The sequence below is a fragment of the Chenopodium album genome, chromosome 4 (genome assembly GCF_948465745.1).
Source record: "Chenopodium album chromosome 4, dcCheAlbu1.1, whole genome shotgun sequence".
In the NCBI taxonomy this organism is placed as follows: Eukaryota; Viridiplantae; Streptophyta; class Magnoliopsida; order Caryophyllales; family Amaranthaceae; genus Chenopodium; species Chenopodium album.
The window spans coordinates 24308321-24318521 of record NC_137837.1 but is presented as its reverse complement, the minus strand read 5'-3'; positions in this window follow the sequence as shown (position 1 = coordinate 24318521).

Sequence of the window (10201 nt, the reverse complement as noted above, 5' to 3'; positions counted from 1 at the left end):
AGAAAAGGCACCGGTTTGGCCTGAACCGGTGCCAAAAATTAAAAAGGCACCGGTTTGAACCGGTGCCAATTGAACCGTTCCTTACTTTAAAAAAAACCGGTTAAACTTAAAAAAAAAAAAAAAAACGGCCATATAAATATGAAACCCTACTTTGCTTCACTACTAGCTCGCCGCTTCATTCTCCTCTCCTCTTCTTTCCTACTATTTCTCTCTCCTCCTCTTTCACTCCACTTAACCTCCTTCCCTTTCTCATCGATCTCCTCCTTCTCATCTCCTCCTTCCCTTTCTTCGTTCTCATCTCCTCCTTCCCTTTCTTCGTTCTCATCTCCTCCTTCAAGCTCACCACGAAGACCACCACGGAGACCACTACGAACACCACCACGGAGACCACCACGAACACCACCGCAAGCACATGCAACAACACCACGGAGACCACTCCTCCTCCCTCAATTTCTGGGTTTTTGTGTTGTGATTTTGATTTTTGATTTTTGAATTTTGTTTTTCGATTTTGATTTTCGATTTTTTCTGGGTTTTTTCGATTTCAATTTTTTTTTCGTTTTTGTTTTATTTTAATTGATTTCTGGGTTTTTTTATTTGTTCGTTTTTGTTTTTATTTTTTCGATTTCTGGGTTTTTCAATTTTTATTTTTGTTTTTCGATTTTGATTTTTGATTTTTGATTTTTGATTTTCTTTTTTATCGATTTTGATTTTTGTGTTTCGATTTTTACTTTTGTTGTCTGATTTTGATTTTTGATTTTTGTTTTTCGATCTTGATTTTTGTTTTTCTTTTTTTTTCGATTTTGATTTTTATGTTTCGATTTTACTTTCGTTGTCTTATTTTGATTTTGATTTTTGTTTTTCGATTTTGATTTTCAATTTTTTCTGGGTTTTTCCGATTTCAATTTTTTTTTGTTTTTGTTTTTATTTTAATTGATTTCTGGGTTTTTTAATTGTTCGATTTTGTTTTTATTTTTATGATTTCTGGGTTTATTCATTTTTTTTTCTGGGATTTTGTTTTTATTATTTCGATTTTGTTTTGATGTTTTGATTTCTGGGTTTTTTTCGATTTTATTTTTAATTTAATCGATTTTAATTCGATTTTTTTTTCTGGGTTTTTTTTATTTTTTTCGCAGCTTGTTCATTTTAATCAATTTATTTTTGATGTTTTAATTGGCGCAGGTATACATAATCCAATAATCAAGAATAAAGAATATGGGGATTTTTAGATTGTGATGTTGTAATATTTTTTTTTTTGATTTATATTGTAGTTTTTTTTATTTATTTATATGTTGTAATTTTTTTTTATTTATAAGTAATTTTTTTTATTGATCTATGTTGTAAAATTTTATTGATTATATATTAAACAGAATCGTTTAGACGTTTATATTGATTGTGATGTTTGATTTATATTTTGTGTTTTTATTTAAATTAGTTTGTTTAATTTTTAAGCAAAAAAAAAAAAAAAAATTTGGGGGGTTTTTTGGCACCGGTTAACCGGTGCCAAAAACTTTGAAAAAAAATTTAGTGGGCCTTTTTGGCACCGGTTAACCGGTGCCTATTACACCCTATGGCACCGGTTTTGAACCGGTGCCAAAAACCATGTTTTTGGCACCCCTCACATAGGCAGCGGTTCAAACCGGTGCCTTAGACCGGGTTTGAACCGCTGCCAAATGCCTTTTTTCACCTAGTGTTTTTCCGTCTAATAGAAAATCTGGAACGCCTGTTATATGTACGGCTGTGTACTTGGTTTGGGGCAATCACTGTTGTGATTGATTGACTTGCAAACATATCATGCTCTTTAAAGCATCAGACGTTTCCAAGCCAATCAATAGATTTTAAGGTGAAACCAACCACACAGCCGCCCAGGGGCAAGAGCAGTCGGATTATCAATTGGCGCATGCTTTTCATAAGTTAGGCAAAAGCAAAAATATCAAGCATACTTGCAAAATTAAAAGTGCAAAATTTAAGCGCAAAATGATAAAAACCGACTTAGTCGGTGCATTCATTAAAGAACTACCCAACCAAACGGTTGTGGTAGAACATTGTTAACCGGACCCCGTCCGGGAAGTGAAACAAATATTCAAATAACCCGGCTCCTCAGCCGGTAAAGACAACTAATACTCGGCACGCAGGCCAGAAAGAAAGTAATTTGGCATACAGCCGCTGAATAAGAAAAAAAAATCGCATACTGCCGCAGAGAATCATTGCTGAGCTGCAGACGGGTCCACCTTGTCATTGTCCCCTTCATCTTCTTCATCAGAAGGAATCTCATGAGCCGCCTCCTCCAGCTCTTTGACCTTAGCCTTGAGGTCGGTGTTCTCTTGGGAGACCCCCTTGAGAGAGTCCAGCTCCGCCTTAGCCTTGCCAAGCTCCTCTTAAGCTTTTTTGAGCGTCGTCTCAGCATCGCCGTCTTTCTTCTTGAACGCCTCCAGGTCCTTATCGAGATGCTCAATCTTCGACGTATGCGTCATTATTGTGGCTTTAGTCTCAAGTTCATTTATTGTATAAGAGTATAGAGCAACATTTTCAGCAGGAGTAGGGACGTTTGAGACCGTCTACCCGCAAAAGAGCCTGCATAGAACAAATCAGGTTAGATTTGCAGGCGGAGTAAGACTTGAAGTTTATTTTCTTTACTTTCTTTACACCTCACCTCATCCAGAAGGGATAGAATGCGTTCCAGATTGAACGTCTCTATCCCAGGGATGTTGTCTTTATCCCTCTTCCGTACGGCATCAAGCATGGCCTTGGCATGCTTCTGGACGTCTGGACAGCGAAGAGAGTGATCTGCACCACAATCAACATTTGATGAGTGCGAAATACAGGCGACACCAATCTGTTGCCGACCTTCTAAGGAAGAAATCTGTTGGGAGTGGGATTTCACTCGCAAAGGCCACCCTAACTCAGGTGGGGACTCAAATGGGTTTGCCTTACTTTCAGAGGCGGCGTGGCGAGAGCCACTCGCAGGCGCTGTAAAACCCCCGCCTACGGACAGGGGGTTAGCAAGGTCAAGGCCCAAGTTGCCGGATACCTCCTGCATCTTCCCCCCTATGTGCATCTGAGTCTTCCCGTCTTTGGCTCTAGGAGTCAAAGAGGAGGCAGACTTCTTAGATTTGGAGGGGCTAGAGACGGAGTCATCCCTTGCCCGTTTGAGAGACTTCTCAAACGTTTTTGGGATTTTTCCTTCCTGCAAAGCGGATACAAGTCAGTTATGCATCCGAAAATGAAACTTGTGAAGTTAAAGAAAAAGGGGTCAGGCGTCTTACCTTGGCCCTGATCCGAGCCGCCTGCTTCTCCGCAATATCTTTGCGGATGGCGGCGGAGGACCGTTAAAAAATTACCCTAGTTCCTCAACAATACAATTCACCCCCCTCTTGTATTGTTCATTCGAGTCAACAATTGGTATCAGAGCCTGTTCCTCGAAGAAATCAGGAAACCCTAATGAGTTAAGTTCCTGGAATCAAGATGAACAATCACGAGAAACTGGAAGAAGGCTACTCTACACAGCGTCCTCCTATGTTCAATGGGAAATTCTACACCTATTGGAAGAACATGATGGAGATTTTTATCAAAGCCGACAACTACCAGGTTTGGAGAGTGATCGAAGTTGGTGATTTCGAAATTACCAAAACTGCTGGTGAAAATGAGGTAGTACCTAAACCTATGTCTGAGTTTGATAAGGAAGATTTTGAGAAAATGGAAATTAATGCAATTGCTATTAAATTACTTCATTGTGGTCTTGGACTCCATGAACACAACCATGTTATGGGTTGTAAAAATGCTAAGGAAATTTGGGATTTACTTCAAGTTACTCATGAAGGAACTAACGAAGTGAAACGCTCTAAAATTAACTTGCTTATGTCAAAATATGAACGGTTTAAAATGCAACCAAAAGAATCAATTCAGGAAATGTTAACTAGATTTACTAACATTATTAATGAGCTTGTCTCTCTTGGAAAGCAAATCCCTATTGATGAGCAGGTCAGAAAAGTTCTATGAAGCCTCCCTCAAGATGAGAGATGGAGAGCCAAGGTAATAGCCTTACAAGAAACAAAGGACTTCACAAAGTTCAATATTGAGCAACTTGCTAGTTCCCTCATGAGTTGCACCTAGGAACAAGCAACAGTGAAGGAAACCGAGGAAAAGGCTTGGCTCTCAAAGCTGGAGATCAAGAAGACTCTGAAGTCGATGAAGAAGAGGCTGCTATGCTGGTGAGAAGGTTCAAAAGAATGTTCAACCGAAACAACAAGTCAAGGAACTTCACCAAGAAACCCTCTACTTCAAAGGCTGACTCTGGTTGTCACAAATGTGGATCTCTAGAACACTTCATTCGTGAGTGTCCACTTTGGGATACAGAGAAAGGTAAAGGGAAGGCAAAGGAACAAGTTAAGAGAAACTACAACAAAACTCCTTTAAACAAAACAGACATTAGGAAGGCTATGATTGCTGCCTGGGGAGATTCTGAAAGTGAGGATGAAGAGGAACAACCTGAAGAAGAAACAACTCATTTATGTCTGATGGCCAAACGTGATGAAAAGGCTTACAATGATGAGCTTTCTAAAGAGGTATTCCTTGATCCTAATGTACTTAAGACTTATACAAAAGATGCTCTCATTGATTTAGTGTTTGAATTGGAAGATGACTGGACTCACACTAGTATTCGTCTAGGTGAATGTCAAAGAGCTCTCAAAGTCTGCAAGGAACACAGTACGTGGATTGAGAATCAACGAACTGATGTTCAAAGTAGATTTTTTGAACTTTTTGACAAGAATCTTCTCTTAAAAGAAATGAATGAGAAACTCAAGTTTGAAAATATCATGGTCAATGTAGAACTGACTCAATACAAACTTGCTAATGCTGAAGTGTCTCCAAGTTCCTCCTCTGAATCTTTGCCGAAATTTAATGAGGATTTTGAAAAATTAAAATATGATCTTGACGAGTTAAGAATTGAAAAGGCAAAATTGGAGAAGGAACTTGAGCTTTGAAAAGAAAGAAGCATTAGTCAGTTTGGAATTCCTAAGTGGATTGAGAATGCTCAAACCAAAAGAACTGAAGGTCTAGGATTCATACGTTCTAAGCATAAAGGCAAGAAAAAATATGTAGACCTGCCTAGCTATAAAATATGTACCTTCTGTGGTAAAACTGGTCATCTTGTTGCCACTTGTAACAAGAAGGAACAGTCTATTAGCAAGAATGTTAGGAAAGTTTGGGTAAAGAAATCTGATATTGCTTCAACGTCCAAGGAACCCAAGGAAACCTGGGTTCCTGAATCTAACCAATAAGTTCTTTTGCAGGTCCTAGTGAGGGGGAACAACACGTGGTACCTCGACAGTGGTTGTTCAAAGCATATGACAGGTGATAGATCAAAGTTTCTCTCACTAGAGGCCTATCCAGGAGGAACTGTGACCTTTGGAGACAACAAAAAGGGTGAAGTAATTGCTAAAGGAAAAGTAGGAAGGTCCAGTTCTCATTCAATAGAAAATGTACTTTTGGTCGAGGGTTTGATGCACAATTTGCTGAGCATATCACAATTTTGTGATAAAGGAAACTCTGTAAGTTTTACCTCTGATTCATGCAACATCATTAATGATAAAATAGGAAGGGTTGTTCTTGAAGGAACTAGAAAAGGGAACACATACATTGTGGATCTAAATTCTGTTCGAAGGAACAACCTTACCTGCTTGAGTGCCATTAATGATGATCCCTTATTATGGCATAAACGTTTTGGACATGCTAGCTTCTCACTCATGGATAAACTTAGAGCAAGGAACTTGGTTATAGGGCTTCCCTCAGTCAAGTTCCTCATACAACATATCTGTGATGCATGTGTGAGAGGCAAGCAAGTCAGGTCTTCTTTTAAAAGCAAAAACATGGTCAGCACCACAAAGCCATTGGAGCTAATTCATATGGATTTGTGTGGCCCCATGCGTGTTCAAAGTAGAAGTGGAAAGAAATATGTTTTAGTTATTATTGATGATTTTTCTAGATTTACTTGGGTGATTTTTCTGTCTAGCAAAGATGAAACTTTTGATGAATTTGTGTCCTTTGCCAAAAGAGTACAAAAGTCAAGTGGAAATCAAATTATCCACATTCGATCATATCATGGAACTGAGTTTGAGAATTCAATATTCGACGACTTTTGCAAAGAAAATGGCATGGATCATAACTTTTCAGCCCCAAGAACTCCTCAACAGAACGGAGTTGTTGAAAGGAAGAACAGGACTCTAGAAGACATGGCAAGAACTATGCTCATAGCAAGTGGTCTTCCAAGGAACTTCTGGGCTCAAGCTATTAATAATGCATGTTATATTATTAATAGAGTTATGATGAGACCAATCATCAATAAGACTCCTTATGAACTGTTTAAAGGCTGGAAACCCAATATTTCTCACTTTCGAGCTTTTGGATGCAGGTGCTTTGTTCATAATAATGGGAAAAGGAACATAGGAAAATTTGATGAAAGAAGTGATGAAGCTGTGTTCCTTGGCTATGCATCAAATAGCAAAGCTTACAGAGTTTACAATAAAAATACATTGTGTGTAGAAGAAAGCATTCATGTGATATTTGATGAATCTAATATGTTTATGAATGTGCAGGAACAAGACAATAATGATTATGAAATTGGTATGATTAGAGACAGGGAAGAAGAGGAAGAAACCTCCAAGCAAACCAAGGAAGTAAGAGAGGAACCTGAGCAAGAACATCAAGAAAATGCTGAAGTTCCTAATCAAGAAAACCCGGAGGAACAAGATCATGGAGAATCTGGCAACGAGGAAAATGGAGAAGAAACTGAAGAAGAAGTGCCTCAAATAGGAGTTCCTGCCAGAGAATTTCAACCAAAGCCATTCAAATATCAAGGTTCTCATCTAACAGACCTTATTATAAGTGATATTGGTAGAGGAACTCAGACCAGATCACAGATGAGGAACTTCTGTGCCTTTCAAGCCTTCCTATCCATTATTGAGCCAAGAAATCATGATGAAGCACTGAAGGATGCTGACTGGATAATTTCCATGCAAGATGAACTAAATGAGTTCGAGAGGAACAAGGTCTGGCATCTTGAAGAGAAACCTGAACACAAAAAGGTAATAGGGCTCAAGTGGGTATTCAGGAACAAGCTGGATGAATATGGAACAATTGTAAGAAACAAGGCAAGACTTGTTGTGAAGGGTTACAATCAGCAAGAAGGTATTGACTTTGAAGAAACTTTTGCTCCTGTTGCTAGATTAGAAGATATTAGAATTTTAATTGCTTTTACCTCTTTTATGGGTTTGAAACTATATCAAATGGATGTTAAGTGTGCTTTCTTAAATGGTTTTCTTGAAGAAGAGGTGTTCGTGGAACAACCTCCTGGTTTTGAAAATCCCCAATTTCCTAATCATGTCTTTAAGCTTGATAAAGCTCTTTATGGGCTGAAACAAGCACCTAGAGCTTGGTATGAAAGGCTCTCTAAGTTCCTTCTTCAAAATGATTTTAAAAGAGGTAAAGTAGATAAAACTTTGTTTTTAAAATTTGAAGGAACTGACTTACTAGTTGTTCAAATATATGTTGATGATATTATTTTTGGAGCAACTAACGAAAACCTGTGCAAGTACTTTGCTGAGCTAATGAGTGGTGAATTTGAGATGAGCATGATGGGGGAACTCAACTTCTTTCTTGGACTACAAATCAAACAAACGGAAAGAGGTATTGCAATTCACCAACAAAAGTATGTCAAGGAACTACTGAAGAAATATAACCTTGACCAAGCAAAGACCAACCATACACCAATGGGAACAGGCACAAGGTTAGATGAAGATCTACAAGGAACTAGTGTAGATCAAACCAAATACAGAGGTATGATTGGATCCCTTTTATACTTAACTGCTAGCAGACCTGATATTGCATTTAGTGTTGGCTTATGTGCAAGGTTTCAATCTAATCCTAAGGAGTCACATCTTACAGCAGTAAAAAGGATCCTACGATATCTCAAAGGAACTGACCATCTTTGTCTCTTCTATCCTAGAAGTGATACTTTTGATTTAAAAGGTTTTGCAGATGCTGACTATGTAGGAGATTTGGTGAATAGGAAGAGTACTTCAGGAATGGTTCAGTTTCTCGGGTCATGCCTAGTTTCTTGGGGATCCAAGAAACAGAACACAGTGGCCTTGTCAACTGCTGAAGCTGAATATGTGGCAGCTGCTGCCTGTTGTTCTCAAGTACTTTGGATAAAACAACAACTAAGAGATTATGGTATGAAATATAATTGCATTCCAATCTATTGTGATAATACTAGTGCTATATGCATTTCAAAAGATCCAGTTCATCATTCTCGTGTGAAACATATTCACATAAGGCATCATTTCCTTAAGGATAATGTGGAAAAAGGCTTAATTAAGTTAGATTTTTGTGAAACTGAAAATCAAATTGCTGACATTCTTACTAAGCCTTTAAGCAGGGACAAATTTGAAAAGATGCGCATGGAACTTGGTATGATACAATTGAGTTAAGAAGACCTCAAGTTCCCCCAAGGTATAAGTCAATCATGCATGCATTATATATATCTTACACAATATGTATATGTGAAAACATAGTCCTAAGCATTAGAATGTATGGCATTGCATATGGGATTGTGGCTGTATGAGAAGAAATCAAATTGCATTAGGCATGTCTGTGTTTTAACAAACTATGTTGATTTGTTCCTAGTTCCTCCGAAATAATCTATAAGATTTTGTTCTATCTTTTTGTGAATTAATTAACTAGTCAGTTGATTAATTTTATCTACTTAAAATCTTATCTTTTATTTTGAATTATCCTTCATTGCTTATTTTTTTTAAATTTCAAATTTATCTCTCAAAATTGTTGATTAAATACCCGTGACTTTTTGCATTCAATTCAAAGTTTCTGATAAAAAATTATCTTCAATTAACCTAGACCCTTCATGTCAAATCACATTAATTTTTTTTAAACTGACCAAGTTAAAAGTCATTTGTCTATCCTTCATCAAACGACACCTGCATCATTCAATTAACCTTCCACACTCTTCCACCGACTCTTTTACCCCTTGAAATTCCACCCCTATAAAATGACCCCAAACCCTACACACTGTTCCTCACCTCCTCTCTCCGTAAAATACACCCTACATTTTACTGATTCAGCGAATTCACCCATGGATGTTTCACAAAAACCACAAATTACCCCTCAAAAAGATTCACCCATGGATATCGAGCAAGAAAATCAACCAAAACCCTCTGTTGAAAAACCAAAGAACTTGCCTGCTGAGTCAAAGAAACGAAAGCTGGAGGAACTCGAGGATCATGGCTGGGAGGAATTAGGAGAAAGAATTCAGTTGGAAAAGTCTCCATCTCAAAAGAAAATCGAAGCAAGCTCTGAACGCTTCATTCATGGTTTCTGCATCAACTTACCGTGGTGTGAAGTAAGTAAGTATTCTGAACTACTTGAAATCTTAGAGGCTCAAAATTGGGTGCAATTGTTTAGTGAAAGCTACAATAACGTGCTTGCTCATGCTCCTTTGAAAGAATTTTGTGCGAATTTTAGAAATTATGATGGTGTCTGTGTGTCAAGAGTTAAAAATAAGAAAATTAGTTTTGATGCTGATTATCTATGTGCTATCTTTAGAACTCCTAATGAGGGGTTTGATGAATATTTTAAAGGAGCTACTGATAAAAGTGTAGGAGATGTGCCCATAAAAGATATTGTGGAATCAATTGGTGGAAAGGTGTCAAAAGTCCAAATTAATCATAATCTGTTCTCTCCCATTCAAAAATTGTTGTTTATCTTTGTGCATTTAGCCATCATTCCAAGAACTCAGCACAGGCATGAGGCTAATCACCTTGATGCTATGCTGATGTACTGCCTTGAAAACAAAATACAAATCAATTTCCCTTCCATCATGACAAAACACCTCACCCACTGTCTTGCAAACCATTTGAAAGTTGGCTATGCAAATCTGATTATTACTCTCATTGAGAGTTTTGGTATTTTTGTGGAGAACTGTGAACATATCAAACTACAAACCAATCATTTTGTTCAACCCAAAACCCTTGAAAGCAGAAACTTGCATGTTGTTGATGGTATTACCCAATTCCTTCCAAAACAAACCCCTAAGTCTAAGGAAGGAGTTAAGATTCTGACTGAGGAAGAGGAGTTGGATAAATGGCTGGAAGAAGAGGAAAGTGAGGGAGAGGAAGAAAAGAGAGAAAAA